The sequence below is a fragment of the Suricata suricatta genome, chromosome 2 (assembly GCF_006229205.1).
Source record: "Suricata suricatta isolate VVHF042 chromosome 2, meerkat_22Aug2017_6uvM2_HiC, whole genome shotgun sequence".
In the NCBI taxonomy this organism is placed as follows: domain Eukaryota; kingdom Metazoa; phylum Chordata; class Mammalia; order Carnivora; family Herpestidae; genus Suricata; species Suricata suricatta.
The window spans coordinates 38,864,512-38,878,551 of record NC_043701.1 but is presented as its reverse complement, the minus strand read 5'-3'; the positions used below and the strand labels follow the sequence as shown (position 1 = coordinate 38,878,551).

The 14,040-nt window shown below is 36.1% G+C and overlaps 1 pseudogene; it reads left to right on the top strand.

The window, feature by feature from the left end:
• Positions 1-13,625, top strand: part of LOC115274841 — a 47,035-nt pseudogene extending 33,410 nt beyond the window's left edge.
• The last annotated feature ends 415 nt before the right edge of the window (positions 13,626-14,040 follow it).

Sequence of the window (14,040 nt, the reverse complement as noted above, 5' to 3'; positions counted from 1 at the left end):
GTGTCCAATATGACAATATTGATATGAGTCTTTTCCATTCCCATTTTGGTTTGGGTTTAGTGGTGGTTTCATGACCCCTGTGTTCTGGCAGCAAACCTGTTGTGAAAAAGCTGGGCTTCTGATACTGAATTTTGATTATAATTTTGATAGTATCAGCTGCATTTGCTGTCTTTGATTCCATGTGATACCTCTTTATCGTAACAATAAATTTAGCTTTTTTCCTTAAACTGCCTTGAGTAAACTTACAAACTGACAGTTTATGTACAATAGGCCAGTATGATCAGAAATAAAATCTATCCATTTGTTTAAAACTCAAGTTCTTTAGTGGAAAAAAAAGGTTATTCTTTTTGAAAGGTGAATAGAGAAACAGAAAAATCAAACGATATAGAGAAATGAGACTCATCATAACATTGTATCACAATAAAGAGTGAAATTATAATCATATACTCTTCCTTTCTCTCTGTTTCTCTCTCTCTCTCTCTCTCTCTCTATATATATATATATATACTTAAAAATCACTTGACATGTATTAAGCTTATACTATGAGGAAGGGACAATGCTAAGTTTTGAAGTGAATTGATTTACTCTTCACAGGCATATACTTTATATACACAACAATATGAATAATTTAGTGTAAAACTATGTGCTATGCACATTTGCTTCTAATAAGGTTCACAAAGAGTCTTAAAATCATGTTTATGTCTAGTTTTGTAGTTATTTTTTATTACCCATAGTTTATGTTTTTATAATTTATTGTCAAGTTGGTTTCCATGTTACACCCAGTGCTCATCCCTACAAGTGCCCTCATTCATGCCCATCACCCTTTATCCCTTCTCCCCCACCCCCATCAGCCCTCAGTTTGTTCTCAGTATTTAAGAGTCTCTTATGGTTTGCCTCCCTCCTCTCCTTAACTGTTTTTCCCCTTCCCCTCCCTCATGGCCCTCTTTAAGATTTTCCTGTTCCAATATGAGTGAAAAATTATGGTACATGTCTTACTCTGCCTGACTTATTTCACTTAGCGTAACACTCTCAAGTTCACTTGGCTACAAATGGTGAGATTTCATTCTTTCTCATTGTCATATAGTATTCCATTGTATATATAAATCACATCTTGATCCATTCATCAGTTGATAAACATTTAGGCTCTTTCCATGATTTGGATATTGTTGAAAGATGCATTGGGGTACATGTGCCCCTATGCATCAGCACTTCTGATCCCTTGGATAAATTTCTAGCAGTGCTATTGCTGGGTCATAAGGGAGTTCTATGGAGAGTTTTTTGAGGAACCTCCACACTGTTTTCCAGAGAGGCTGTACCAGTTTACATTCCCACCAACAGTGTAGGAGGGTTCCTGCTTCTCCACATCCTCGCCAGCATTGTAGTCTCCTGATATGTTATTTTAGCCACTCTGACTGGCGTGAGGTGGTATCGCAGTGTGGTTTTGATTTGTATTTCCCTGATGATGAGTGAAGCTGAGCAATGTTTCATGTGTCTGTTGGCCATCGGGATGTCCTCTTTGGAGAAGTGTTTGTTCATGTCTTTTACCCATTTCATCACTGGATTATTTGTTTTTTAAGTGTGGAATTTGGTGAGTTCCTTATAGATTTTGGATACTAGCTCTTTATCCGATATGCCATTTGCAACTATCTTTTCCCATTCCATCAGTTTCCATTTTTATTGATTGTTTCCTTTGCCGTGCAGAAGATTTTTGTTTTGATGAGGTCACAATAGTTCATTTTTGCTCCTGATTCCCTTGTCTTTGGGGATGTGTTGAGTAAGAAATTGCTGTGGCTGAGGCCAAGGAGGTTGATTCCTGCTTTCTTCTCTAGGATTTTTGATGGTTTTCTGTCCAACATTCAGGTCCTTCATCCATTTTGAGTTTATATGGATGTATAAAAAAGGTGTAAGAAAGTGGTCTAGTTTCATTCTTTTGCATATTGCTGTCCAGTTCTCCCAGCACCATCTGTTAAAAAGGTTGCATTTTTTTTCCATTGGATACTCTTTCCTACTTTGTGAAAGATTAATTGGCCATACATTTGTGGGTCCAATTCTGAGTTCTCTATTCCATTTGACTGTATGTCTGTTTTTGTGCCAATATCATACTTTCTTGATGATGACAGCTTTGTAGTAGAGGCTAAAGTCTAGGATTGTGATGCCTCCCATTTTGGTTTCTTTATTCAATATTACTTTGGCTATTCAGGGTCTTTTGTGGTTCCACGAATTTTAAGATAGTTGCTCTAGCTTTGAGAAGAATGCTGGTGCAATTTTGATTGGGATTGCATTGAACGTGTAGATTCCTTTGGGTAGTATTGACACTTTAACAATATTTATCCTTCCAACCCATGAGCATGAAAAGTTTTTCCATTTCTTTGTGTCTTCTTCAATTCCCTTCATAAGTTTTCTATAGTTTACATCATACAGATCTAGTACATCTTTGATTAGGTTTATTCCTAGGTATTTTATGATTTTTCATGCAATTGTGAATGGGATCAGTTTCTTGATTTCTCTTTCTGTTGCTTCATTATTGGTGTATAAAAATTCAACTGATTTCTGTACATTTATTTTGTACCCTGTAGATTTACTGAATTCATGGATCGGTTCTAGTAGGCTTCTGGTGGAGCTGATCAAGTTTTCCATGTAGAATATCATGTCATCTGTGAAAAGTGAAAGCTTGACTCCATCTTTGCCAATTCCTATGCCTTTTATTTCCTTTTGTTGTCTGATTGATTGCTGATGCTAGGACTTCCAGCACTATGTTAAACAACAGTGGTGAGAGTGGACATCCCTGTCGTGTTACTGATCTCAGGGGGAAAGCTCTCAGTTTTTCCCCAGTGAGGATGATATGAGTTGTGGACTTCTCATAAATGGCTTTTATAATGTTTAAGTAAGTTCTTTCTAACCCGACTTTCTTGAAGGTCTTTATTAATAAGGGATACTGTATTTTGTCAAATGCTTTTTTCTGTATCGACAGGATCATAAGGTTTTTATCTTTTCTTTTGTCAATATGTATCATATTGATTGATTTGTGAATATGGAATCAATCCTATATCCCAGGAATGAATCCCACTTGATCATGTTGGATAATTCTTTTTATATGCTATTGAATTCAATTTGCTAGTATCTTGTTGAGGATTTTTGCGTGTGTATTCATCAAGGATACTGGCCTATAGTTCTCTTTTTTTTGTTGGGTCTCTGTCCAGTTTGGGAATCAATGTGATACCGGCTCAGTAGAATGAGTCCGGAGATTTTCTTCAATCTCTATTTTATGGAAAGCTTGAGAAGAATGAGTATTAACTCTGCTTTAAATGTCTGGGAGAATTTCCCAGGGAAGCCATCTTGCCCAGAGCTCTTATTTTTGGGAGATTTTTGATAACTGATTCAATTTCTTCACTGGTTATGGGTCTGTTTAGATTTTCTACCTCTTCCTGTTTGAATTTGGTAGTGTGTGTGTGTATTTAGGAATTTGTCCATTTCTTCTAGGTTGTCCAGTTTGTTGGCACATAATTTTTCATAGTATTCCGTGATAATTGCTTGTATTTCTGAGGGATTGTATTTAATAAATCCATTTTCATTCATGAATGATTTAGTCTGTTTGGGTGCTCTCTCTCTTTTTTTTTTTTTTTTTTTTTGAGAAGCCTAGCTAGAGGTTTATCAATTTTGTTTATCCAAAAAATAAAAAAACAACAAAACCCAACTCTTGGTTTCATTGTTCTGTTCAACTGCTTTTTGGATTCTTTATTGTTCATTTATCCCCTGATCTTTATTATTTCTCTTCTTCTTCTGTGTTTGGGGTGTTGTTGCTACTCTGCTTCTAGTTCCTTTAGGTTCACCATTAGATTTTGTATTTGTACTTTTTCTAGTTTCTTGAAATAGGCCTGGATTGCAATGTGCTTTCTTCTTACGAATGCCTTTGCTGCAACCCAAAGAGTTTGGATTGTTGTATTTTCATTTTCGTTTGTTTATATATATATTTTTATTTCTTCTCTAATTGCCTGATTGGCCCATTCATTCTTTAGTAGAGTGTTCTTTATCCTCCATGCTTTTGGAGGTTTTCTAGACTTTTTCTTGTGATTGATTTCAAGTATCATAGCATTGTGATCTGAAAGTGTGCATGGTATGATCTCAATTCTTTTTTTATTTATTAAGGGCTGCTTTGTGACCCAAAATGTGATCTATCTTGGAGAATGTACCATGTGCACTTGAGAAGAAAGTGAATTCCATAGCCTCAGGATGTAGAGTTCTAAATATATCTGTCAAATCCATCTGGTTTAGAGAGTTTTATGTGTGTGGGTACTTCTAAATATGGTGCATAGAAGTTTATAATTGTTAGCTCTTCCTGATGGATAGACCCTGTAATTATCATATAATGCCCTTCTTCATCTCTTGTTACTGCCTTAACTTTAAGTCAAGTTTGTCCAATATAAGTATGGCTACTCCATCTTTTGTTTGACTTCCAGTCGCATGGCAGATATTTCTCTATCTGCTTACTTTCTTTTTTTTTTTTTAAATTTCTGTCCTTGATGGAATGTATTAAATAAGCAAACACCACCAACAAGCAAAACAAGTACTACAATGTAAAAACATTAAAAAAAAAGACAACCCTCTCACATGCATAAATGAAAGACTGCACACAAAGAACTCACATCTTTTCAAGCTTCAATAGTAAATATTCTGCTACTATGTATTAAATACTGCATGGTTTGCCCAAGCTAAGATGAAACCACATAATAAATCAATAAGCATTTTGCATTTTCTTTCATTATATACTCAAAGTCATGCCTACTGCACCTCTAAACATTTTATTAAATCCAATGATACAGCAAACACTCCCAAAATAAACTTAGATTGTATTGCAGTTTCACTTAACTATCTGCTTACTTTCAATCTGAAGGTGTCCTCAGGTCTAAAATGAGTCTCTTGTAGACAGCAAGTAGATGGATTTTTTAAAATCCATTCTGATACCCTGTGTCTTTTGATTGGAACATTTGGTCCATTTACATTTAGTGTTATTATTGAAAAATATGGGTTTAGAATCATTGTGTTCTCTGTAGGATTCCTGCTTGTAGTGGTGTCTCTGGTACCTTGTGTTACTTGCAACATTTCCCTCACAGAGTCTCCCTTAGGATTTCTTGTAGGGCTGGTTTAGTGGTGATGAATTCCTTCAATTTTTTGTTTGGGAAAACCTTTATCTCTCCTTCTATTCTGAATGACAGGCTTGCTGGATAAAGGATTCTTGGCTGCATGTTTTTTCCATTCATCACCTTGAAGATTTCCTGCCATTTCCTTTCTGGCCTGCCAAGTTTCAGTTGATAGGTGTGCAACTACTCTGATAGGTCTCCCCTTGTATGTTAGGGACCTTTTTCCCTAGCTGCTTTCAGAATTCTCTCTTTATCCATATATTTTTCCAGTTTCACTATGACATGTCATGCAAAAGATTGATTCAAGTTAAGTCTAAGGGGAGTTCTCTGTGCCTCTTCGATTTCAATGGCTATTTCCTTCCCCAGATTGAGGAAGGTCTTGGCTATAATTTATTCCAGTACCCCTTCAGCCCCTTTGCTCTCTTCTTCTTCTTCCTTAGGAATTTCTTGATATGGATATTGTTCTGTTTGATTGCATCACTCAGTTCTCAAATTCTCCTTTGGTGCTCCTGGATCAATATATCTCTCTTTTTCTTGGCTTCCTCTTTTTCTTTAATTGTGTCTTCTCATTCATCTTTTCTCCTCTCTGCCTCTTAAATCTGTGTAGTGGCCGCCTCCATTTTATTATGCACCTTATTATAGCATTTTTTAATTCATCACAACTATTTTCAAGGTCCATAATCTTTGTAGCAATAGCATCTCTGGTGTGTTCCTAGCCATTTTCAAACCCAGAGATTAATTTTATGACAATTCTTATAAATTCTCAGTAAGTTATGTTGCTTATATTTGTTTTGACCAATTCTGTAGCTGTGACTTCTTCCTAGAATTTCTTTAGAAAAGCGTTCTTCCATTGCATCATTTTGGCTAGCTCTCTGTCTCTTGCAAGTTTTGAGAACTTGTTATGCACTCTGCACCTGCGAGTACTGCTATATTAAAGGAGGCTCATAGACTGTTCAGGGCCTGTCCATTCAGGAAGTGTTCTTTTAATTGTGTCCCTTGGTCTCTCTTGTTGTGTCTTTGGTTATTTTATTTCCCTACTCCTAGGATATTTGGGACTTTTCACCATGTGTACTTTGGCTTGTTTCTTGAAGTAGCCCTGAAAAGAAAAATTGACGATAAAACAGGGAACAAAAGCACATAAATGCACAAAAAAATAAAAAAAAATAATCCGAAAGGAAAAACAACAACAACAACAAAAGATGAAAAAACAGTCTAAATGCATAAAACCAGAAATCCTAGCTACAAATCAAAAGCGGAGTGGAGGGAGTGCTGATGGAAGAGCATGTACAAAGAGAGAAATGACAGGGGTGGTGAGAAAGAGAAATTTAACACTGACCAGGCTGAGAGACTAAAAGCCTTAATTCAGATATGGAAAAGGAGAATACAACAGGAGGTGAGGAGGAAAAAAAAAATGAAGATACATTACCCAGAGAAACTATACAGTCTGATTATTTCAGAGAGAGAGAAAGAAAGGTAATGATGGAGGTGTAGAACATGCATCAAGGAAATATATATGCCTGTTTAAGCAAACCTATAGTCAGAATACCCAGGCTAGAGAAGGGAATAGATAAGAATGAGCTAAGGGAGAATATATCTGAATAGGAAGAATTGATCTGGAGTTAATCACGGCAATGTGACAGTACTGATCTTGGGGGAGAGGGACTGTTTCCACAGCATCTATCCAGGCTCTAGTGACAAAGCAGGTACCCAGTCCCAGGGCCTGGTTTGGTGTAGGTGGGTCCTGTGGGCCTCTCCCTGAGCCCCTGCCTTGGCGGTTGTGGGAAGAAAAGTGGCAAACCCCCAGTCCCTTCTTGAACCAGGCAATGCAAATCACTCTTTTGGGTCAGATCTCACTGTGCCGCAGGTGCAGCCAAGGTGGGCCATGTTGTATGTCCCACACACAGCCTCGTTTCCAGATCTTACTCTGTGTGCATTAATGATACCGCCCAAAATGTACTCCTGTAAGCTGGAGCACTTCCTAGCAAGGGATCGCGTAGGGGACAGGTTCCTCCTGATGCTGAGTGTGTCCCTTGTGTAGTGTCTATTCAGGATGGAATTTCTGGGACATGGACTCTCAACTCAAAGAAAGCTCCACGGTTAGTGATAGGATCTCTCTCTGAATGCCTTGTGTTTAGAGATGGGATGATAGGATACCTCTACATTCCTCACTGAGTTTTTTCTCTTCTCCAGCAACTGTTCTAAGATTTTCCAGCCGCTCTTTCTCTTCCTTTTATCCCTCTGCAGAGGGGGCTCCCTCCCGTCCATGCCTCAATGTACTGGCCTGCTTTTATCTTCCCTAGTTGCCAGTCATGCGCCTGTGAGGCTGTCTTCTTTGTGGACTCTGGCTCTTTTCCTCCCAGACTCTTGTGGTCCAGGGTTTTTTGGTTTCAGCCCTTCTTTGTTTGAGAGATGCAGGCAGGAAATATGGAACTCCCTATTTCTCCGCCATCTTACCTCTGTGTCTGGAAATTAATGTCTAATTTTTAGCAATCACTTTCCCTCAATATGATCCAAGACAATCTATATTCTTTTAATTTATTTTATTTTATTTTATTATTTTATTGACAGGACTGCTCTTTCTTCTCCCATAATATTGACACCATATGTCAAAGTCCTCCTTGTTTCATTTATCACACCTGATCTTAGCCAAAAGGCTGAGAAGTGATATGTTTCATTTATCAGAATAAAAGGATATTACCTATAAATAGGTATGATTGGTAACAAAGAAATACCCAAATAGCTAGACACTAAGGTAAATTTTCACTTTTTTGATGTTTATTTGTTAGAGAAAAAGCAAGTGCAAGTCGAGTAGGATCAGAGAGAAAGAGAAAGCAAGAATCCCAAGCAGCCTCCACACTGTCAATGGCAAGCCCAATGCAGGACTTACTCTCATGAACTATAAGATCTGACCTGAGTCGAAATCAAGAATTGAACCCTTAGCCTCCTGAGCCACCAGGTGCTTAAGTCTCTTTTTTTTTTTACTTTCTTCCCCTCCTCCTCTTCTCTTGACTCTGGTAGGTTTTAGAATACTTGAATTCTGGTGTCTGCTAAGTTGATTTAGAGCAGTATAACCTTGGGAAAATGACCAAAGGTACTTGGAGTTCTAAATTTCTTTCCTTAAAATGATAACATAAAAATAGATGATATGTAGGGTCACTTTTAGACCTAAAATTCTGCGGTTCGGAGACATAATGAAACACTACCTGGGGTTATAGAACGTGGACAATGATAAGTTTCAAATGAAGACTTCTTGAAATTCCTACGTTTGCTTGAAAAGGTGAATTTTACTTTGAGCTGAAATGTCACATTAACCATGTGTCTTACCTAGATATTTCTGTTTCTGGGAAGAAAGGACCAAAGAAGCTAGGTTTAGCCAAGTGATACTTATGGTGAGGATATAAGTAGAACATAATAGAAATCCACAAAGAGGAGACTTTATGAAGCCATCTTTCATGAAGCTTAGCTTGGATATTAATGCTGAATTCTTAGCGATGTTAAGGACTCAGCCATGGCAGTGTCAACTTGGGTCCCCTGCTGTGGACATGACCCACAACCTGACTCATATACCACATGAACTCCTCTTCCTGATTTATTTTCTTCTACTGCTTACTTATAGTTCCTGTCCTCTCATGCCTTTGTTGTACACTTGACTTTGACTTACCATGACCTTCAGTCTACTTTCAAGTCACTCTTTCATCTCACCCATTGCTAATCAGCAAATTTGTTTTCTCTTAGTTCACAGTAATGAGAGAGAATCTCTTAAGTGTTGTTTTTTGTTTGTTTGTTTGTTATTTTTTAAACCAAGCTTTTTGTAAGGGATCAAACTTTGGCCCATTTAGCTTTGGTAGAGATGACAGGTCTATGTAATAAAAAATATGACCACTAAGGCTGCACCCTTAAACAAGGTATGTGGGTTTCATGCTTTGCCTTGAAGCAGTGATGGCCATAACAGGTAACAAGAAATGTTAAATTACACAATGGACTGAGTGTAAGATTATTAACAGCAGCAACTGCTACGTATCTAAGTACTACTGTATAAAGCATTTACATGCATGTTTTAAGGGGAAATTTAGGAATTTCTGAAGTTATTTTGACCAAGGAATGTTTGAGGAGATTTAATATGTATCTCTAAAAGAAGGTGAACATTGACTTAATTAAAGCAGATACTATAAAGTAAGTTGAAATAAATCAAAATCCCTGCATCTCTGTCAGTTGTAATAGTATGAAACCACAAAGCTTATATGAAAGCAAAGGCTCATTGTTATAATTAAATCAAGATGTTTTTCAGTTATGTTTCTAAAAATTATTTGTCCACTTACTACTTCCCTTCCTCATTTACCTCTATAGTAAAAGTAAAGGTTCAAAAATTAAAAATGATCTATGAGTTTGACAAAGAAAAATAGAATAAAAATGGGAATTTGTTCTATTTGGGATTCTACCATAGAAAAGACTATTTCAAAATTCTCTTATGTGAATAATACAATGAATTAGTAAGGCATTCTGAAACAGCTACTACTAATAATTATTTTATGTTAATATTTTGTTTATAAATGGAGTCTTTTAACTGGTATGAGAAAATAACCAATGTTTATGCCCCATAAAGGATACATGGTATCATCAAATGCTCAAATTGAGCTGAAATTTAGAACTCATTTATCTGAGTTTTTTTTTTAGTACATACAGCATACTGTAACATATTATTCATCTAAGCTGTTAACTCATTTGCATTTTCATTAAACTGTTAAGACTGTATCACTACAATGTGAGCAGAATCTTAACTTTATTCTGCTTTGTACATACAAATCCAAATTTTTTGGTTAAAACTCAGAGCGTTTAATAATAGGGATCTATACATGTGTACATACAGACACGTGCATGCTTATAATTGAGGGAAAAAGCATGCAAATGAAACAGCTAATCCCAATTTATTTGTTTTTATTTGAAATAAGATACTTCCTCAAAGAAGTGAACTTTCAGATAAATGGAACTTTCTCTTCCACACTGAAACTTTAAAAATGTTATTATTGTTTGAAATATGTTATAAATTTTCTTCTTTTAAAGCCAAGTATGCAATAGAATATGGAATGTTATTCTATTATTGATGATCCAAAGATATAAATTTCATAAGCTATTAAAACTTGAAGGTTTTTCCCCTAAAAATAAATGACCACAAGACATGCTCTTTGTTTCATGTAATTTTTATATATTTATGTATATGTAATATAAAGTATTTTTTGTAAATATTTATAAAATATTAGAAAACATCTATATAGTCTCTTACTAACAGGCTGTGAAAAAGAAGGAGGAAACAGCTCTCTTTTAAGAGTGCTTGTCATCTAGTTTGTTTCTTCAAATTTACTTAGTCAATGAGTAAATAAATATTAATTGGTATTTATGAGAAGGCACTAGAATTATAGAGAAGGAGAAATCGTGAAAGCTTTTTTCAAGGAGATATAAACTGGCGGACAAAATGAATAAAGAAGAACTCTTGTGGCACTCAGGATTGTATTATGCTATCAGAATATTAACATTTAATAATTATCAAACACTCTCATTGTACCAGATGCTCTTCTTTACATGGTTTAATTCATTTGTCTTTCTAAAGCAACTTAGGAGGTGTTATTACTCCTTATTATTCCTTCTTTCTCGTATTTTATATGAGGAAAATGAGGCAGGAATGTTAAGTAACTTGCTACTTCATAGCTAGTAAGTGTTGAGAAAATAATTGAAAGCAAAATCTCCTAAGCCAGATATTCATCTCCCCAAAAGTGGAAGAGAAAGAAAACAGTTTCGTTATTGAATAAGCATTAAGCCAAAATGTAATGCACATCACAGGCAATCTGTTAAGAGATTGCAAAGACAAAAAGAAATCTCACCTTATATATAGCTAAGCAGATACAACCCAGTACATATGTGTTTTCAAGACAAACAATAAATGGTTTTTGACTAAGAGACCTGACAGCACCATTTGTCACACATACTTTACCCTAGATTCACCTGATAATTGGTGAATTCACCCCCCCAATTATCAGGTGAATCTAGGGTAAAGTATTGGCTTTATCCAAAGGAAAAATAAACATATATCTTTATGACTGGAGGTAGTTGTACATCTTGGAATTTGGTGTCTGTCAAAATCAGGCTCCTAACCTTCCAAAGAAGCTGGGAGGGAGACAGGAGTACTATCTTCCTTAATGATTGCCTATCACAGAGGTGATCCCCGGATTCTTGAGAAAGATATACCTAGTTGTAAAACTAGCAAAAGGCTTACTTAACTTTTTTTTTTAAAAAAGCTTTATTTATTTATTTTTGAGAGAGTGTGTGTTTGAGTGGGGGAAGGGGAGAGAGAGACACACACACACACACACACACAGAGAGAGAGAGAGAGAGAGAGAGAGAGAGAATGAATATCCTAGGCAGGTTCCATGCTGTCAGCACTGAGCTCCATGTGGGACTAGAACTCACAAACCATGGGATTATGACTTGAGCTGAAATCAAGAGTTGGATGCTTAATTGACTGAACCACCCAGGTTCCCCTAGCTTTAAAAGAAAGTGACATAAATTTTAAGAGACAGAGAAAGAACTTATGTTTTCTAAAGTACATGCTGGAGGCAAAGGAAAGGGTTGCTTTCTCTTTTATTCTGCAGGAAGAATTAAGCTTCTTATTTTTAATTTCTATGTGCTTTTACATAAGTAAATAATAGACTTAAGATTTAAGTCCAGGAGATGTTGGCAAAGCCCAAGCCCTTAAATACTTCCCTGTATAAACTTCTGCTAAGTGTATGCTTGGCTGGGAGATAGCTGCATTCATTTGCTTTGATACTTATATCATGAGGATGCAGCCATATAAGCTCCAGAGAAGGAACATTCCAAACAGATGAAACAATAAATCAAAAGATCTTGAGAGCTGGGCATCAATGTGGCTTAGTCAGTTAAGCATCTGACTCGGTTTCTGCTCTGGTCATGATCTCACTGTTGGTGAGTTTGAGCCCTGTGTCAGGCTCCACACTTACATTGTGGAGCCTGCTTGGGATTCTCTCTCTCTCTGCCCCTCCTGCATGATCTCCCTCTCTTAGAATAAGTAAATAAACTTTAAAAAATCCACAAAAGACCTTGAGATCAAAAGAGATTTAATGTATCTAAGGGACATAATCAAAACCAGTGTGGCTAGATATAGTGGATGGGGTGGGGGTGGGAGGTGGTGGGAGAGGACAATAAGTTTGGACATTTAGGTCCTTAATCTAAATCTTAAATCCTACAGGCATTGTAGGCCATCATAAGAAGTTTGGATTTTATTTTACTGGTAATGGAGAGCAATTTGAAGGCTCTTGTAAGCAGAGAAATATGAATTAGAGAAATTGATTTAGAAAAATTATTTTTCATGTTGTATGAAGAAGTTATGTTAGAGAATTGACAGTGGGGGCCAAGTAGCCAATAAATGGCTGTTGCTATAGTCTGGGTCTATGATACAGCACTCGAGATTTTAATTAAATTTCACCTATTTTTGGAATTTAAGCTTCAGAGCTCTGTTGATGTTTTGGATGTGAGGTGTGATGGAAAAGAAAAATCAAGGGTGATTCCAAGCACTTTGTCCTAAAATAAATGGTGGTAGTTATCTACTGGCATAAGGAAGACTTCAAGTCTAGAATAGATTTAAGGAACGTGGGGAATCAGTACTAGTTTGAGTAAAATAAATTGAGTACCTGCTGTGTTTCAGGGACTTGTTGAAGTGATTTACGTATATTAAATCATTTAATCCTCACAATTACTTTCTTCTCCCAGAGATAAGAATGAATACTACTGAAATTTCACAGATAAAAGTAGAAGTTAATTAACTTGTTCAAGGACACACAGCTTGTAAGTGATTCAGTTGGATTCAGACTCAGGAAGTGTGACTCAAGAGCCCATGCTAACAGTTATGGTCATTGGTGACTTTTTGAAAGATACAGTAGAGGAACTTATTGTTCTCTCTGCTAGAAACTTCCCCAGTATCTACATATGCCTCTCTTTTATATTTCTTAAGATCTCTGTACAGTGTCACCTTATCAGAGATTCTTTCCCTAATATTCAATCTAAGCATCTCCTTGCACCACTTAATTTTTCTTCTTGGAACCTACCAATTTCTGAAATCATTATATATTTATCTGATACCTCTATATCTATCTATATGTCTGTCTATCGGGAATATGGATTTAAATTTGTTCACCATAGTATCACCAATGCCTAGTCAATGGTTATAGCTAAATAAAGATTTATTGGACAAAAGAATGATGATAAGTTAATGATGAGTTAATGAATAATAAATGAATGAACATAGTTTTGGTTGCAGTTATGACTGTCTACTTGATTTTAGAGACTATAAATCTTTTGTTTCACTAATTCTGAGGGTCATGTCCTTTTCTACAGCAGAGCTCAGTTACCAAGAGGAAAGATGACTGTGGGAGTGAGCCAGGATTTGAGCCAGAAAACAAGGGAATTGGAGAATCTTAAAGAGAGGAAAGAATAGTTGAAATAGAGGAAGAGAATAGTGTTAGTATAGAGCATGTTAGGGGACCAAGAAGTCATGGAGAGGACTACTGGGCTGGAAGAGAAAAGTCAAAGACCAAGGCATGGTAAGAATTGAAGAATTTACCAAACAACTGGAGTGGAGTAAGGCATGTTCATGAACTGGAATGATGGAGAGTTGTAGTCACTTTGTGGAATGTTAGAATTTTAGATCTTTGTAAATCATTAACTATAACTACATAAAGGACCATAAGGTATAAAAATAAATGTCTGAAACTCATAAAAATGCCTTCTTAGAATTTCCTACCAGCATTGACATCAATAAAGTTTTAATTTTTTGAACCTTATCTCATTAAGAGCACAGCAATAGCTATATTTTTTAAAATAATATTTTCTCAAT